The 18,647-nt window shown below is 42.9% G+C and overlaps 1 pseudogene; it reads right to left on the bottom strand.

Moving 5' to 3' along the window:
- Positions 1-2,346: 2,346 nt before the first annotated feature.
- LOC127221318 (adipocyte plasma membrane-associated protein-like) lies at positions 2,347-17,478 on the bottom strand (annotated as a pseudogene).
- Between the last annotated feature and the right edge of the window lie 1,169 nt (positions 17,479-18,647).

Raw genomic sequence — 18,647 nt, 5'->3', positions numbered from 1 at the left:
CTCTAAGGCATTTTGAGACTCTGCTAATACCAAGGTCCTGATCCAAGCCCATTACCTGAAAACTGTAACAGCAGCCACTGCCTCAAAAGCCTTGGGAAGGCCACTTGCCTGCTGTCCAGACTTACAGAACAAGGACTCCAGTTCAGTCATGTACTGACTGTGACGCTGAGCAGTCACTAACCCTTAAGCCTCAGTTCTCATCCATACAACACCATCCATCCCTGCATCACTAATTCAACATATGCAAGGTGGATATGGTATGCATAGTTTTAGCTACTCAGGAGCTGAGGAAGAAAAATGGTTTGAGCCCATGACTGAGACCGGCCTGCACAATGTATCAAGACAATGTCTAAAAAAAAAAAAAAAACTTGTAAGATGGTATATGTAAAAAAAAAAAAAAAAACCTTTAAAAATTATATAGAACCACTCTGTAAGGATATGTTGACCATAAAAATCTCAAAAGGCATTTCATTACTATGTCAGGCAAAAATTGACTCTTAATCGAGTTTTGAAACAGTATTGAGGCAAATTATTAATTACTTAATTAACCTTATGGGCAAATTAATAACTCATATTAGAAAGGATTTCCTTTATGTTTATAAGAAAAGCATACCACGTATTTAAACCGCCTAAGACAACCCTCTTTAGCACCTCACCATGTCAAATAACCATATAAACACAGGAAATGACACTTGGGAGCTGAAAGCAGCAGCTGAGTCAAAATCAAGAATCCTTTGCTAAAAATAAAATAAAATATAACTTCACCAAGGAGAATTTAGCCCTAAAGGCAAAACCATCTTCTCAAACAAAATGAAAGTCAACTTACAGGCCCAGGACATGCAGAGTTCTTATAGCTTCATTCATATCACCCAACTATTCATGCATACCTGATGGAGGGGACCCGTCATTGCTATTAAAAATATGTACATGACTGTTCAATTTTCTTTCCTAAAAAGTTCCATCAACAGTATTGACAGTTATTTAGCTGATGAAACACAAGTTGCATTCACTGGTCTAAAGCCCATCTTACCACAATTCTACTGTTGCTTTGTTTCTACAAAGCCAGTCCCAAGGAGGTGACACAAGATTAGGAAAGACAACTCATTAAACTCCAGCCACTTCTCCAACTGAACAAGAGCAGTGTGGGGAGGGAAGGAACTAGCCAATGGTTTTCACTTACCACAGCTATTGACTCTTTTTCAATTTTTATATCATTAACTATTCAAACTACTTTTCTGCCAAATGATTTCAAACACTTCCAGAAACACAATCTTTTCAGCATTGTCACACCCAAGAAGAAAGAAAACAAGTGCCAACAGCAGAGGACAGAAACAGGAGAGAAGGCCAAAATCAATTACCTGCAATAAGTCAAACCTCAAGGGAAGCCTCTTGAGGACCTGGGTACCCTGAAAAGTACCCTAGCTTCATTTCTAAGTAAATCAGATGGCTGTTTGACCCTAAAGCAATACCCTTACCAAAACAGTTTTCATATTGACACTGTTATGCAATTAAAGCAGAAATATAAAATGATTAAAATAGAGAAGAAACTCCCACATCACTTCATCAAAAGCAGTATCCATCAGAAAAGTTTATTTTATATTATTTATTATCAAAATTAAGACCAGTGTATAAACATACTTGCCAAGAAATAAGCAACTCTGAGCTTATTACATTGCACAAACATTACATCAACAGGTCACTACTCACATTTGTAGGTCTAAGGTAAGGAGTCAAACCATAAAAAAGGACATTTCTGAAGTACCCTGTGCAGGTATAAACTGGCTGGGTCACACAATTCTAGTGTAGGAGGTAGTCACAGAAAAAAAGCCCAATGAAATCCTCTTAGCCACTGAAATAGGAATCCTGAAAACCCTCTAGCATGAAAAGAGGCTGGGCCACTGCATGGAGAGGTTGGTAAGACACCCCTTTACTGTGGAGCAAGAGTCCACGTATTCTCACACACCTCACATGGCCCCTGAGAACAAAGTTTCAGCTTCCATGATCCCAGCCAGCAACCTCAACACACCTGCCCTGGCACTTCCATGCCATGCCCAAAGGTATGACCCCACTTTAGAATGAAGACACTGAACGTGGCAGACAGAGCCACTCGTGACAGAAAGGTCCCTGCATAGCTAATCCCTTACTCTAATCACCAAACCCTGAGCCCTGTGACAAGTGTATGAAATTTTCCAAGTCCTAAAGAATTTGTGTACTTAGCGTATTTTTTTTTTTAAGAGAAATGGTTCTTTGTGAACTGTCTTCCCCACAGCAGACACACTGCTTCCCTCCAAAAGTGACATCAAGTCCAGCTGAGAGATCCACACTTTCTCCAGGGTTGCAGCAGCTACTCGCACACTTCCAAGGACTAGCAGGAACACGGGAACACAGGGATATAGCTATGTCCGTGGCTCCCTCTGGACCTGTGGTGGCTGAGTGCGATGATCCCTGGCATGCACAGCTGCTGGGCTGCCTAAATAGACTGGAGGCTGAGTCTGCAGATGAAGGGAGATCTGAAGGAACCCAAGTACAGATGTCCATCGTGTTCATGTGCTTCACTCACATAGGTGACCACCACTCCATCAGGATCATGCAGGCTTCTCCGGAAGGCACCGCTGTCACTGACTTCCTAGGACCAGGCCATACCGTGGCACAAACTTCATCACCGTCTCCTGACTAAACAGCTGGAAAGGAAATATCAGGGAAGAGAGCTTACCTTGTGACTGTAAGCAAACTGACCACACAACTTCTCATCATATAAGAGTAGCCCAGAACCCTGGGGATAGGAGGTCCCATAGGGCAAGGGCAAAATCATGTACCCCACTCCCATGCAGATCTGACTAAGGAGGTCAAGGATTCACAGGGACAGCAATGGCTTAGCTAACTACAGAGAAATGCAAGATCACATTCCAAGAAATCATTACACTGAAGTCAAGCTGAGAACCATCTTTGCCCAGCTTAACCCCAAGTCCTCTAGTTGGGTTTATATACTCAAGGAGTGTAAGAGGAAAGTGATGGGTGTTTTAAAAGCCTTTCACTGTTAAAAGGGCTGCGAGGTTTAAGTGAGCAAGTCCATCCTAAGATATCACCTCTAAACAAGCCTGCTTTGCTATCTTCCTTGAAGCTTGGTCTGAAGTCCTTGTAGGCATGCCCCTTCACAGCTGAGCTGGGCACCCTGAGCCCAGCTACAAACAGATGTAGCCTTGTGGATCTCATAAAAAGTTTAAGCAGAGAAATCCCATAGAAGGACATGATTTCTGGCACTTGAGAAAGACACTTGAAAGAAGAAATCTGTGTAGAGTTTAGAACCAGGCCTGAGTCTCCTCAAATAGGGGCAACAGCTATAACATAGTTGTACTTGAAAGAACTGATTAAACAGTAAACACATTTATGTATTGTGGCAAGCATTTGTAACCCCAGACTTGAGAGGCAGAGGCTGGTAGATTCTAGTCAAATCTAGGCATATAGTAAAACGCTATCTCAAAAACAAAGGAAATACATGCAAGATAAGGGGACCCGGGCATCTCACTGTAAGACAGGGAAAGGTACAAAGATGAGTAGAACTAAGAAAACTAGAATAAAATCCATAGGGTTCAGTTATACTACAGGTAATTTGCATAAACTATGGCTTTTTAAATTTAAATGAGTATGGTAAATAAATGTAGGTATAAGCATGTACTTGCACTTTCCAGCTTTGTTCCTGAGAAAACTATGAACAGTGCTGACCAAAGGGATGAACATATGGCACCCAGAAGCCCAAGTACTCGCCCCAGAGAAACGGCCTGTTCTAGAACAGGGAAAAATGCAGAATGTGTGTGTTCATTTCCTCAGAATTAAAACATTAGGCTAAAGAATAAAACCTGTTTATGGTACTGGGGAGTCCCTTTGTCAGCAAAGTGCTTACCACTCAAGCAAAGCCAGAAGTGACATACCCAGTGCTGGGGCCATGGAAATAAGCAGAACCCTGAGGCCCAAAGACTGGCCAGCCTTGCTACCTGATGAACCCCAGATGAGACCCTGTTTCACAAAATAAGGTAGACAGTTCCAGAGGACTGACTCCTACGGTTGACATCTAGCCTCCATACAAATGCATACACCTAAGCGTGAACACACACGTTTACTTAAAAGTAGGCGTGACAGGTAGCAAATATTCTAAATAGAACTGAAGTCTGAGAGCTATTCAGGCCAACGGAAATAGACCATTAGACTCATCTCCATCTTGCTTTTTGGAAACAGTTTTCATAATTACCTTAAAAATCATTCTCTTAATAAAAGGCTTCTCAGATAAGAAATCCAACATGGAAAACCCAGGGTTAGCACGAATTGTCGCAGCAGCAACCCAGTATCCGCCAGAGCTGCTGGGCCGGATATTGTCAGGAAATCCAGGCATGTTCTCCACAAACATATCTGCCCCACCTTTCATCAGGCCAGACACATAGACTCTGAAAAACATGCCCAAGTAGGCAATGCAAAGTTGAAAACAATTTAAGGAAAATTTTTAAGAATGAACACTTGGTGCCCAGAAGCCCAAGTACACCCCAGAGAAACGGCCTGTTCTAGAACAGGGGAAAATGGCGGCATGGGTATGTTCATTTCCTCAGAATTAAAACATTCCCTCCTGCAGAGGAGAGGGGCTCCCAAGATGGGGAAAGCCAAGGAAAGTCATGAGACTCACAGGGTATGGAGGAGGACAGAAGGAGGCCAAAAACAGTCACTGTAGACAGCAGCAGGACTAACGGGTATGGGGTGGCCTCTGATGTCAGACAGGTGAAGTGACAGTTTTCTGCCACGCACAAAGCTGGTCTTTGTTCAAATACATGTATGGAACATACTATACATGTGTCTGTTGCGAATGCAGAGTGAGCTGCTGACAGAAATCTTAAGGACCACACAGGCAGGAAGAACCAAAGCCCACCTTACAAGGAAACAGGCTGCAGGCTATACAGATAGCATGAAATCAAGACACATTTCAGACATCCATTCACCTCAATTCTATTCTACCATAGGCCATGACAAGATCTGGAGAAGAACACACACACACACGCACGCACACGCACACGCACACGCACACACACACACACACACACCTTCGTATCCTGGCCATGGTTGTCTCTGCCACCAGAACGAAGTCTTCCTCGGGAGACAGCTGAACTCCATTAGGGAACCGCATCTGGTCCAACAAAACCCTCACTTCTTTTGTCACAGTATCATACTCCAACAGGCTGTGGATGGCCCAACACAGCAGTCACAAAGGGGAGAGCCCAAGATCTCCTGTGGCCTTGGGGAAAGGGAAAGTGACTCAGCCTCCCACTGGAGTGATAAAACCCAGTCAGGGATCTGTATGGACATGGTTCCAGGCTGGCTAGTAAGGGCCCTCCCTGTCCACACCAGATCCAGACCAGATCTGACAGACCAGAGAACTAGGTCAAGAGTGAGGTCTAGCACACCAGCCTTTAGAGACATGACCTGAATCCTAGGCCTGCTGGGGGCCCACCCACTCTGTCTAGAACCCCATGGATAGACTTCATTTTATTTGCTCTGAAGAAGGAAGATCATATTGGCAGTCACCTGACTCCAGAGCCACTAAGGTCTTGCTCCTAGACACGGGCATTCTGTGCTGAGACCCTGCTACAGCTTCCAGCAGAAACAGGTGTTACCTGTCACCTGTGGCTCATCTACTAATTGAAGGGAACACTAAAAGGAACACTTGCCGCCCATCATCAGTGCCCTCCATCACCAGGAGCAGGTAGTCCCGTCTCTGCCACTTGCTGCTGGAATCAGTGAAATAAATCTTCCTCCCATCCCGAGTGACAGTGAGGTCATTCACGAAGGACATTTTCTTGCCCTCAATGGGAGTCTCAGAGGACAGCAGCAGTTTCACTGCACCTGAAGTCAGCAAAATGAAAGATTTGCTGTCATTTTAGGAACTTGTTTCTTGATAATTTCACGATGTTAATCAACCCAACCGACATCAAGAGAAAAAAACTTAAATAAGCTTTTCTATCCCACTGTGAGAACAGTTATCAGTCATTAGGTGAAAATCTTGGGGTTTTTTTTTTTTTTTTTTTGTTTTGTTTTGTTTTGTTTTTTTTTCGGGGGATTGGGGGGGTGTTGAGATAGAGTTTCTCTGTATTGTTTTGGAGGTTATCCTAGAACTCACTCTGTAGACCAGGCTAGCCTCAACTCACAGAGATCTGCCTGCGTCTGCCTCCAGAGTGCTGGGCAAAAATCTTGTTTTTTTAGACTAAACTTTTACCAAAGGCAGATTTATAAAAGTGAAGAGCACATTTTTTTTTTATTGAAATAAACAAACTTAAAAAAAAAATATTAAGATCAATACACAATAAAAATCTAGTACTATTTGTTGCTGGAGAGAAAAAAATTATAGATTCCATTCATCTGCTTTTATATTAAGTAGCAACAATACCAAGTTTTTAAAACTAGTCAGGAGTGAGGAACACATTACTGTCCTAGGTAGGAGAGGTAGAGGTTGGAGGAGAGCTTGAATGGGCAATACAATGAAGCACCACCTTCCCCCTCCCCCAGCCTCAAAACTCTAATAAAAGAAAGGACATATATTGAGTGCCAAGCTCTCTAGATACATTATTATTTACCCCTGTGCAAGAATCTACAAGTAAGGTTCACTATTAATCTTCCCTACTATGTGGAAAAATAGGAACAGAGAGGCTATATATCCTCCCTAGTCATAACCACCAGAAAGCAGAGGACAGGCTGTAGTGCCCATTGGCCAAGCCCCACGCATAGATCTTACATGCTATGTCCTCCATGGAGAGAGCACTCAGCACATATTATAATACCAGTTCTGGTAATATCATGTTCAGTGATGAGAGAGAAAGGAGTAGAACTGTCTAAGGGGAAAAAACAAAAAGGATTCTCACACAGGAGGATGAGGAACAAATGTTTACAACACAATCCTTCTGAGAGCCAGTGGCTAAAACACAGATGCAGAGAAAAACTGGGCAGGGACCAAGGCGGCTCAGAAAGGGAGTTCTCTGGTGGCCAACACGAGTGGCAATACTTGTGCTGTTATTTAGTAAGAAGACACTGTAGTTGCCTGTAGAGTATATTTTAAAAATCTTATTAAATATGTTTTATGTGTATACTGTTTGAAAGAGCTGAAAATATCAAAGAAATAAGTTGTACATACGTTTCTGAGGATTTACTTCAAATAATCCCTTGTACGCATCAACCACAAAGAGAGTTCCATTGGGCCCCTGCCCGGATGCCCAGGGGTCTCCCACAGGTAGGTTCATCATCTCGGGTTTCTAGGAAGATAGGAAGATACACAACAGGAATGAGTGGCCACTTCAAGAGTCTACCTGTGCCCTCTTCAGTGTCCAAGTATCTCTTCCACACCTCCCTAAACAGACACCATGCTGTACAGAGCAAGAAGATCACAGACCCGCCCCTCTGTAGAGGATCAACAGGGATGCTTACTGTGGATGCTACCACACCATATACTTACAGAATGAGCGAGCTATAAGATACTTACTGCAAGTGTTACTGCACCACAAGGGATGCTTACTGTCCAGTGCTCAGTGTAGGGGCTGAGTGCGGGTGTTATGTGTGGAGGAGAAAGGGCAGACTGGAAGCAAATACAGAGTATGAGCATGGGTATCCAGGGACTCATTCAAATGTTGGACAGTACTTTTCAGAAGACCCTAGTAATTTTTATTTTGATTCTGTATGTTTATGCTGCTTTTATTTTGAAATAAAAATGTATATTTTTTATAAAACATCCCAGCTAATAAAAATGATAACTAGGCCATAAATTGTAGTGGTAGAACACTTGCTTGGTAATCAGAAGGCCCTGGATTTCATCCAGAATACCACAATAAATAAATAAATAAATATAAATAAATAAATAAAATTTATAATAAGTTAATAGAATAATGGTAAGAATCCTGTTGATTAGTTTTTAAGCAGTGCAATTGTCTGCTCATGCTTCCAAAGTCTAAATGATTTAAGGCTTCTCAGACTTGAGTAACACAACTGAAATCCCTGAGGAGCTACTAAGGAATCACATATAAGCCCCAGACAGTCACAAAGCCCCTGCCTTTATATAAAGCAGCACCCACACCCACAGCGATTGATAGCTGAAGTTCCCATGGGGCAACCAGAGACTGAATGGGAAGATGAGGGGATACAGCACCAGGAAATACTCAGCAGGTACATGACCAATGCCCGACTGGAAAACTAGGACATCAGTGTGACTACCACAGGCTCTACTGGGCACTCCAAAGCCAAATGACCAGAAGGCAATAAAAAAATTGAGGTGACACCACAGTGTGTCCAGTCTGCCAAATGATCAGCAATTCTCCAACAGTGAAAGTGACATCTAGGGGAAAGCGACAACTTTCTGAGTGATGTTACCAACTTACTGCAAGGGCCTGAACCAAACCGGGCGATGGTCTCTATTTCCCCATTTTCAAGTTTTACAACTCTGCCATCCGCTGTACCAGTAAATATCACATCTGTTTAAGAAAACAAAAAGGGAAAAGATCATTAAAGGATTGGTCTAAGAGCTATGACCACACTGTTTCTTCTATAAGGTAAGCAGTTTGGTTATATTTTAACAGCCAAAAAGGAAACAGCAATTCTGAAGATGATGGGGGAATTATGTATGGTAAATTTTTAAATCCTTAAAATTTAAACTAATAAGCCAGGGAGTGGTGGCACATGCCTTGATCCCAGCATTCAAGAGGCAAAGGCAAAAGGATCTCTGTGAGTTCAAGGCCAGGATGGTTTACAGAGCAAGGCCCAGGGCAGGCTCCAAAGCTACACAGAGAAACCCTGTCTTGGGAGGGAAAATAAAGTAACAAAACTATGGGATCTCCTCAAAGCATACAATTGTCCAAGACTGTCCAAAGTCTGTACATAGGCTATATTAACAGACCTGTGTGTATTAAAGAAACCGAATAAATAATTACAATCTTGCAAGACAGAAAGCATCACCCCCAACCAGCTGGCTCACTGGTGAATTCTCCCTTAAGAAATTATAGTCAAATCTCAAAAATTTGCTTCAGAAGGTCACAGCTGAAATAACACCTCTTAACTCATTCTATGAATTATAATTTCTGCATTGCCCTAATGAAGACATTAAGAGAAACTACAGACCAGTATCTCACAAACAGCTGCAAGAGGCAACCTGAAGAGACTGTATGATTCTAATGCCACATCTGGAAAGGGCAAACAGTGCAGAAATTTAAAAGTCACTAGTAGATGAGAGTTAAAAAGGGAAGGAGAACACAGGTGAATTTTAGGACAGTGAAAATATCCTCTATGATGGCATTATGAAAGTTCCAAATCCACAGAGTTCACAATGCCAAGAGTGAGCCTTAATTAAAACAGACAGAGGAAATAAAACCCAACTATGGTGGGGAGATGGCAACAGTAGAAAGGCTAAACCTATGTGCTGAACCCAACACCCATTCTCATAAAATCTCTACTTTTTGTTTCATTATTGTAAGCCTAAAACAGATTTTAAAAATAGTTTACTCTGGTCAAAAGCCCAAGGCTGAGGAGCTATTCATAGGTCCTAGAGGTGAACTTCCTGTTATTTTGCTAAACAGAAATGCTGTTAAACTGCCTTCTAAATGTCATTTATACACATATATTAGTGATGCCCTCAGCCTTGGTTGGAGCTTCCCTTTGCAGTGGGTGATGACTAATACAGACTCTACAGATCAAACTGCTGAGGATACATGACTGCTCAATAGACTTCCATATCACCCCATCCAACACTCAGGAAACATGCCAGAAGAAGGGACAGAAAGAACATAAAAGCCACAGGATGGGGAAGGATGCTGTGAAATGCTTTCTTCTGCATGTGGCATGACTGTTACTTCATCAACTTAGAAGCTACGGTTACCTGCACAAGATGGGGCCTGTCAACATTTCACCATGGACTAGGGAGGTAGTCATGGGTAACTCCCTGAGGAAATACTGCAATTAGTGACTGCTGAGGGAGGGGAGTAGTTTTCTTCAGCGATACAAGCCTGTTATGCTGCCCATGCTCTCCTTAGTAAATAACCTCCCACCCAAACATTTTGCAAGCAACCATAGTTAAGCTCATTGGGCCATTTTAAAAATAAATAATAAAAACACAAACAAAAAGATGTAAAAAGACAACAAAACGATGTGTGTGTGTGTGTGTGTGTGTGTTTGCAATTATTAAAGAATAACAACATACAAAACTGAAGCCATTTTGAACATCTATGACAGAGAGTAAACAAAGTAGATTTTATAAATGTCAGAAGCCATGCACCCTAGTCTTGACCAGTGTGTGAATGCTTGCCTTCTGGGTTTCCCTGAGGCAAGACCCAAGGAGATAATTTCACACTCTGCAAGGACCAGTGGACCTGGAGAAGCATAGGACACTGCTAGATTCACATGGATTGAGGGCTCTTTTCTCTTTCATTATGTTGTTGATTCTTTTGGTGGCTTTTAGTTTCGTTTTGTCAGTTACACATTAGATAGCTGCAATTTTCTTTGGAAATTCTGTTCTTTCCCAAATATTTTCCCCTAAGATTTAACAGGGGACTAATACTTCTCAAATTTCTTATCTGGAATTACTAACTGCAATTCCTAATACTGGGAACTTTTCTGACTCAATAGAGGAAGTTAAATCAATGGGTCATACTGTTATAATTGTTCTAAGGAAAAGGTAGATAACACCCCCTTGTGGAGAAAGGGACTCATACATAGAACAGTACTGGCAGGGAAATAATGGGTACATATAAGAAAACAACACCTGGAACATTAACCATGTCTCATAGTTCTGGGAAAGAGATTAAGGCAATATATATGCAGAAAAGGAGGAAGGTCTCAGGGAGACACATATTACCAACTGTTGAGGTTAAGTTCCCTGAACACCCAGCATATAGAATCAATGGTAGGATCTAGTATACTCCAAAAGGAAAAACTGAAGTGCAAAATATGGGTTGGATAGTTCCACCTTCACCATACACAGAAGCTTTCACTGGTAGAAGAAGAATGGTACGGTGGGATGGGGAAAAGAATGCCTTATCAAAGTCTGCCCTTTATAGAGAGAATGAGATAAGACGTAAGTGCTGCAAGAACAGGATGTGCCTAGCTCAATATTTAGTTAAGCCTGCAAAAATGCTAAACTCTATGTCTAGAATGAGGCCTTGTAGGCGGTGATAAAATGTATTTAAAATATAAACTTTGAGGTTAAATAACTCCCAAGGTTCACCTTGGATTCCTATTTGTAAGCAATGCAAAATTCACTGTCTAGAAAGAATCTCTGCATTATTCCTGCTACAAAGGTGGATGTTAGTGAAATAATTGCTGAAAAACATTTTTTAAAATGGATCATTTAAAAGCAGACATAGAATGTTAATTGGTGGTTGCTCTCCTCTAGCAACTATTCTGAGGCAGTCAGCACCTGCCAGTCTCCCTCAGGGTACCCTCTGGGCGGAGCTGCTGCAGCAACAGCAGGTATCTGGGTGCCAACTTGTGGCTCACATCCACAAGAATAGAAGCAGAGAGGTCCCCTTGGGTCCACACCAGAAATGACACTCAGTACACACAGCTCCTTAAAAGAAGAAAAGGGAGAAGGTAGAACAGGTACACTCACTAAGGCAGCGAAGGCCACCAAGCAACACTTAGAAGTCCCAGAAGAAGCCACAGTGTATGGCATATCACCAGAACTGATGAACTTACTAACAAATGCCAAGACCTTTTCAGAGAAACTAAATTCTACCAGGAAGTATTTACTCTTATTGAAGGAGGAAAAGTAAAAAGTTTACCAGTGATATAACAAGGTAACAACTGCAGAGATGGGCAGTCTTTGGGCCTCAATGGAAAAGCAGGGGGCAGGACAAGAGTTTATCAAACGTGTGCAGCAATGGCCCTGGCCAGCCTAGAAACTAAACAAAGATGCACATGCACAAGGTCTATAGCCACTGCCCAGGTAATGTAATGGATGCAGGGCTGAAGCATTTCAAAGCTGCTACTCAGAAATCTTCACACCAAGTATCCTCATCTCATTAACTATGTCCTTTCAATACTAAGCTTAATTCTCATCCTGACCAAAAAAAAAAAAAAAAAAAAAAAAAAAAAAAACCCTACTGCTAGAGTCTAATTCATTATCAGGCCCAATTCTTGTTTTCAGGGGAATCCCCATCCTGAAATGGATGGGTTCAGTGGAAATACTGAGAATGAACTCGATGTCAGTGTCTGCATTTCCCTTTTGCCTCCTCACAATAGAGCACAAGAAAGTGTTCTGTGGAAATTAACTCAAACTCACCCCATGTAGCCTAGCACGGTAGTGTGCACCTTTAATCCTAGCACTCAGAGGGCAGAGGCAGGCAGCTCTCTGAGTTCGAGGCCCGGTCTACAGAACAAGTTCCAGGATAGCCAGGGCTACTTAGAGACACTGTGTCTTGAAAACAAAATAAAACATTCAAAATTGGGGTGCAAACCAGGCAGAAAGAAGAGAGAGCTGCTCCCTTGAGATGTCCACAACTGAGACACAAGCCCAGAGCTCCCCTACCTGGGGGCTGTGTGCCACTGCAGCTGCTCCCACAGAACCTACCCACCCTGAGTAACAGCAGCCTGGAAATCAGCCACGTGCATTCTACGAGATCCCAGTTTACTTACCCCGATATTTACCATGGACTCTGGCCCACTAAGTTGATTTTCAAATAGCCTTTCCGCTTGTCGCAACTTTGTATTTGGTTGCAGAACGCCAAACATGAAAGGGGGTTCTTTGAAGCTGTAACACAATACAATTGCAAGGATTTGTGTATAAAAATATCCATGAAGGAAAACATTTCCCCCTGGGACCCAAAGCATGTCTATTTCCCTGTTCTGACATAAAGAATACATTCCCAATACATCCTTGAATGCCAGAAAAATAAAGGTTGAGAGGGAAAATTCAAGGATATCAGAAAAGACCACAGTAGGAAATAATTATGAAAATACAAATATTGCATGTCTCCATACCCCAGACACCCCAAGAATCTCATCATCATCCCGGACCTCAGGACAGTTAGACCTCCTCCCACCCTCTGATACAGACAGCCCTGTAGCTAGTACCCATAGCTAGTACTGTCTGCCCGACATGGGGAGAGCTCCATCGACCTTCCACAGCTGACCACCTGCTTCATGTGCAAGGGAAGGGAGGCAGCCAGCCATGGGAACAACATCCAGTGCTCATGGCCTCACACAGGTGCACTCTGCTGAGTCCCCAGACCATGTTCCCTCCCAGAGGAACTCCAGAAACTTTCCTCCAAACTCATTCCCATCCACAAGCAAAAGTGCCATAGCTCCCAGCTACTGCTGAGGCCACCTTTAAAGAGATATGACTGAACCTTCCTCCCAGGTCCTCTGCTGTCACTCTTCCCTGGCCAGTATCTTCTCCCCTCTGCTTCCTCATCCCTACAGTCTATTCTCAATCAAGCAGCCCACTTCACATCACAACATTTGTCTGCTGATCCTTGCAACTGCACCATCTCAGTCAGAAACCAGTCCTTGGGGTGACTTCTTATGCTGCCCGATCTGGCCCTGTCACCGGTGACCTTGCTTCTTCTGTTCCCCATACCCTTTCTTTTGTGGGTCTTGAGCACCAGGTATCTTTGTTCCTTATCATTAACTCTCACCTAAACTCCTCTTTCTTCCTTGGTGAGTTTCCTACCCTTAGAACCCAATTTAAAATTTGCCACCTCCCTGGGCTCGGCCCCATACTTGCTCTAATTTTTCCACTGCACGTATCATCCCATGTACTTTTGAATTTGCTTTCCTGGTGTTAGCCTCTCTGGTCCCACTAGAAGGGATGTTGTGTGGACCAGGGAGTTCCTTCCTGCTTCCCTCTACTACATCTCAAGAACCTGGAAGGCAGGGAATTCCCAATACACACTGGTAAGGAGTGAGGAAAATCATTTCCCATCCTCCATGAGACCTTGTCATTCAGCGAGGCCGTTTTCCTGGCCTACTCACCAGTGGAGGAGAGGGAGAAGGGACTAAGAGAATGTGGGGAATAAAATACTCCTCTATTCTGCCTACCTCTCAGTTCACAACATTGTACTTTACTCCTCTGTTGCCACTCCTGAGTCAGCACCACACCCATAGTTAAACTGTCTCTCCTCCCTCTGCCCTGGCTCTCAACCATGGCCATCCACCAACCACAGAAGACAATCCCTTCCAGCTTAACTAGGGAAGTTTCAGTGCCAAAGGAGGGAGGCAGGAAGTAGCCTGCCTGCTTTGGCCAAGGAGTTCAGTTCTGACCCTGATAGGTCCCAACCACCAAGCTGAGCTTGCAGGGCAAACCATGTTTGAGCATAAAGTCAAGAACAGAGACGCTCAACCCTCCCCACCTGGCCTAAGTCCTTCCACTCAGGAAGTTCTCAAAAAGCCTTTGTGTGTTTATCCCTGCCCACAAACAGCCTGAGGACAATCTTAGTTGAGAAATAACAAGAAAATTGAAAGCCAGGCATTGTCCCCAGCTCATGCCCTATCATCGCAGCACTCAGAAGGTTAAAGCTGGAAGACTGCCAAAAGCTTGAGGCCAACCTTGGCTACAAAGGGAGACCTTGCCTCAAAAAGTGAGGGGGAGCATGGACAGGCAGACTTGTATGCAAAAAGGCAAGTGCAGGCAAGCGAGGTCCCCATGGCAGTAGTTTGCAGCAAAGGACAGCCCACCCAGGAAGCCCAAATCAGACAGTATCTTAGGGCCTCATCTGACTAGCCCAGGCCACAACCCATTAAAGTCAAAGCCAGTGACACTAGTGCACCATTGCTAAGTCTGTGGCTGTACCTTTATGTTCATTTATTATTTTTTGTTCCAGTTTTTCAGCCAGAATCATGTTTTTGCTCTTTTTCCTCTGGTATCAAGTGTATGTTAAGAACCCCTTCCGTTGGCTCTGTCAGCTCTTCAGTGGGCCTGTTTTCCATAGAAGGATGTGGGTGTTTCTAGGCATTTAAAAATATACTTAATCACATCTTAATCCTTCTTGCCTAATCAGATTCCCCTATAGCAACCAGTGCTCACTGTGTACAACTTCAAACCCCTCACTGAGCTGTTTTTTCTGTTTGCCATGGTCACACACCCCTTTTCAGCTAAGTTTCATCACCATTTTTCCACACACAGAACTGGTCTTCCTGAGACCAAAGGATTTCAGTCAACCCCAACCTCACATCTTTATCCTTGACAAGGCTGGATCTAACCTGGCTTCTGATCACCAGCTATGTTACACTGTTTACTTCCCTGTCTTATTCAAGGAGGCCTAAGTCAGTTCTGCTGGGGAGTACAAGGCTGGGAGACAGTTTTCTACATCTTAAGAAGGGCCTCTGGCTGGGTGGTGGTGGCACATGCCTTTAGTCCCAGCACTCTGGAGGCAGAGCTAGGCAGAGTCTCTGTGAGTTTGAGGTCAGCCTTGTCTACAGAACTAGTTCCAAGACAGCTAGGGACTGTTACACAGAGAAACCCTGATTCAAAAGAAAAAAGGAGGAAGGAGAGGAGGAGGAGGAAGAAGAAGAAAAGGGGAGGGGGAGCTCTCTAAAGCTACCAGATGTCCCCATGCCTGAGGCTCAGGAAGTGTGAAAGAATACCCACTGTCATATGGATAATTAAAACCAACCCCTCAAGCTGACTAGGCCAGCATTCCCTAGTGGACAGTAAGATGCATGCTAATCCCCATTTCCCACAGCACTATGCACCTTTATTTGTAGTCAGTGATTTTTTAGGTTTTGGGTTTTTTACAGTATTGGGGTTCAAATTGAGGGGTCTCTGCACTTGCTAGGCAAATACTCTATTCATATCTCCCAAACTGTTTAGTTACTAAAGTTTAGTAATTCTAAATCCAACAAACAAGGTGACTCTTGCCCACATGTCCAATTAGGGATCAGTACAATGCCTTCCCTCATCTCCGAAATCTGCTAGACACCTACCTTAGCTGCTGAACACATTCTTAGTGAATGGAATCCAATATAACATCTAAATTTTTATACATAAAACAGCAACACATTATTCAGTTGTATATAGTATCTTTGTTCCATAGTTAGACAATGAAGTCCTTAAAGTTTTACATGAAGTAAGTACTAACTCGTCTAAAATAAACTTCAGATGGCTGCACTCCCACTAGTATTTCCAAGGGAACCAGGGAATCTTCAAAAGGCTTTTGGCATGATGTTGAGAAACATTATTTTAAGGTATGTGACTTTGTTTATGTTGTACTTGTTTAACTCTGTGAAGCGGTGTTACTGTGCCTGTCTAAAACACCTGATGGTCAATGAGGAATTGAATGGCCAATACCAAGGCAAGAAAGAGGAACAGGCAAGGCTGGCAGGCAGGGAGGAGTAAGATGAAGAAAATCTAGGAGAAAGGGGATCTGGGAACAAGAGAGGAAGAAAAACTGCAGGGGCCAGCCACCCAGGTACACAGCCAGACACAGAGTAAGAAGAAAGAAAGGTATACAGGAATAGAGAAAGATAAAGGCCCTGAGGTCAAAAATAGATGGGATAATTTAAGAAACAAGCCAAGCTAAGGCTGGGCATTCATAGCTAATAATAAGCTTCCATGTGTGATTTATTTGGGAGTTGGGTGGCGGGCCCATCAAAAAAGCCAAAGAGTAAAGAGTAAAACTTCACACTACAGCATGATGACTTGGAGTTTTGCTATTGCAGACTCTGTGTGAATCCCCTATGTGAATTTGTCAAACTTTCTCAACCAAATAGAAGAGCTAGGATTTCCTTTGACTTCTAAAGGTAGGAGATAAAACAATTAGGAAATTAGAGGCTAAGGAGTTGAAGGAGCTCAACTTCTTCACAAAAATCTCAACCTACCTCCTCCCCTACTCTCCAGGTCAAACCACACAACCCTTCTCCAACCAGCCCAAGTTCAGTATCAGCAAACACCAATGACTACATGTTAAGAGGTTTTCAAGTTACAACAGACTAATTCCTCGCAGACCTCCACTGGTGAATTATAACTCCAGCAAAAACAGAATACTGATTATAGATCTTAACAAAAGTTACATAAGTTTCTGCTACTTCAAATGAACTAGTGTCAGTTATTTCTAATGCTTAAGCTACTTTTATTCTGATTTTTATAGCTGGTTTCTGCCACAGTGGCAGGGGAAATTTCACATGTATTCAGTTATATCTAACTCCCAACATGAAACTCATGTGCTAAAGAAATAGAGCTCCCCCTACTCATAACCAAGTTCCAGACCACACCGATTCCATCACACTCCCTCACTTGGTGCGGGAACCCTTCTCAAAACTGCTGTGTACTTACCTGAGAATTTGAGGATCTATGGGGGGACTCCAACAGCATCATGGCTCCAAGCAGTGGAATGACAAGGGACACAGCCAACATCAAGAATGTCATTCGGAAAACTCTGCCACTAAAGGAGCTGCCAGAAATAAAACAGAATGGCAGTCAGCACAGCCACACAGTGACAGACCTGTCTGCTCTGGAGGCCTACTCTGAAGTGCAACTGCTCTCCCAGTTTCTCAGCTCACCAAGTCTCCCCACTGCAAGGTCACTGGCTTTGTGATTCATGGTTAAACTTTAGCAGTTTGTCAATCTTGGCAGACACTACTATTTGTGTAAAATCTTGCAGCTGTGTGAAATACTTGGGTCAGTCATACTCCAAATAGTCTTTCTTCAACAGAATTTCAAAGGAAAACTCAACTTATAAATACAAAATGTAATGGGAGAGCCAGGTTGCAGCTCACAAACTGTGGCCCTAGCACTTACAAGTCTGATGAAGGAGTATTATAAGTTTAAGGCCAGCCTGTACTATATTCCAAGATTCTAACTCAAGCGACAGACTGAAAGACATGCAATGATGTGATGGACATATTCCCATACTCATCTACAGAGAGGATGAGCAAAGGGGTGTGTGGATTGGATATTTTCATGAAGGAGTCCTGCCAACTCTCTGAGCCCCTAATCTCTCAAACACTTTACAACTCCTCATTTAGGAATCAAAGGAAATCTGTGCTCTTCCTTTGGTGGAATTTGACAAATGTTCTTAGGGAATTCACATAGATTCTGCACTTAAAATTCCAAAAGCTTTACCAGTCTAAGAGGTACTGTTGGGATCTGGGTAGCTTTCAGACAAATGACAGGAATGATAGACACACATTATCATACTTATCTGGCTTTTTAAAAGTTGACATTCTTTAGCCTCTTCCTACATAGACCTCATAGATTCATTATTGCTTATAAACATTATATTGTAATTTTACTAAACACTTGACATCAAGATTAACATGAGAGGTATGGCAATATAGTGGATAAAGGATTTTCTGCGCAAGGCTGATAATGTTGAGTTCAATTCCCCCAGAACCCACATGGCAGAAAAGAGAGAACTATAACACACTGTGGCATGGATGCCTACACGCCTACACTCATATTCACACATTTACATACACACAATTTTTTAAAAATCTAAAATCATGACCTTAGAGGAAAAGTTTCCTTTGGCGTCCATCAAATGTGGACATAAAAGAAAAAGGAGGCGAGAAGTCATATCTAACAGAACAGATGTGAGGAAGGAGTTGGAGAGTGGTTCTGGGGTTCTGACAGGCAATGCCCACGCCCAAACTGGACATCAGCAGAACTGGAAGGACATGATGCCTGCTCTCACCATTACCAA

The sequence above is a fragment of the Phodopus roborovskii genome, unplaced genomic scaffold, assembly GCF_943737965.1.
Source record: "Phodopus roborovskii unplaced genomic scaffold, PHOROB, whole genome shotgun sequence".
Taxonomy (NCBI): Eukaryota; Metazoa; Chordata; class Mammalia; order Rodentia; family Cricetidae; genus Phodopus; species Phodopus roborovskii.
The sequence above is the reverse complement of the archived record's forward strand: the minus strand, read 5'-3'. Positions and strand labels throughout refer to the sequence as shown.